The sequence below is a fragment of the Petaurus breviceps genome, unplaced genomic scaffold (genome assembly GCF_028583685.1).
Source record: "Petaurus breviceps papuanus isolate PSGF00001 unplaced genomic scaffold, PetGlider_PUasm1.0 229, whole genome shotgun sequence".
Classification (NCBI taxonomy): domain Eukaryota; kingdom Metazoa; phylum Chordata; class Mammalia; order Diprotodontia; family Petauridae; genus Petaurus; species Petaurus breviceps.
In genome coordinates this window covers 10,376,929-10,377,970 of record NW_027185903.1, presented here as the reverse complement: position 1 = coordinate 10,377,970, position 1,042 = coordinate 10,376,929, and positions in this window count along the sequence as shown.

The following is a 1,042-nucleotide window of genomic DNA, read 5'->3' as shown; positions in this document are numbered from 1 at the left end:
TGGCAAGCCAGATCAAGGTCTTGGGCCCAGTTTCTTGTTGGTGGGCATCTTCTTAAAAAAAAAAATTCCTTCTACTGTGAAAATTCAGCTCCACCCTAGGGATCCATGATTTCTGTACCTCTTATATGGTCACTTTGGAATCTGGACACTGGAATCTTGAAATTTCCTGCAAATCCCTTCCATATCTAAAAGTCAGTAATTCTAAATATATACTTTAAGTTTGTTCAAAATAAAATATCAGTAAAGTCTCACTGTTTTACCGACTTAAATTTTTATTTCAAAGATCTAGATACAAAAAAGAAATACAAAGAAAAAGAGGTAACCATAGGCCTGGGTTCAAGCTTGCCTTCCTGAGTCCTCCTGCTCTACCCAGGACATAAGAGGGTTCCTTTATAATAAACCTAGTGAAAGGAAGTCATTTGCTAGGCAGCAGCATAGCTGGAATAAAGCCAGGGCCAGAACTACTTCTTTTGGAAAGGTCCATTGTTTCATTGTTTCTTCCTGCTCAATGGCCAATAAAGAGACTGATTAATCAGCTCAAGGCATAAACCATTCAGCAGTGAGTCACACATGACCAGAAGCAGCCAGTCACTGGGCTTATCAATCCCTAAACCCTCAAGCACTGAACTATTTCACACAGGATTGTCCTGAATCAGGAAAGGCATCTTTGCACATGCCCAGTAAAACCGCCAATTGTATGTGACTCAGGCTTTCTGGGTCTTTCTCCATCCCTGCCTTCCTTTTAAATCATGTTACTTCTTCCTCTGGATTATACATCTGACTTGGGATAGGAAACGTACAGGGATAGCCATTCCTATAAATGGTGGTAGCCTTGGTTCTGGCTCCACTCTGCCTCTGAATCTCAGGCGCCCTCTAGTGGCTACTGGCAGCTTCACTTACCTTTTCCAGTACAAGAGGTACATACATCCTTAGATTAGCATACATAGATTATACACTTCCATTTCAAAAGTGGGACTATTGATTCAAACCCCTACCCCCACCCCATCTCTCTTGGTAGAATTTTTTGAAGTGTGTGGAAAAG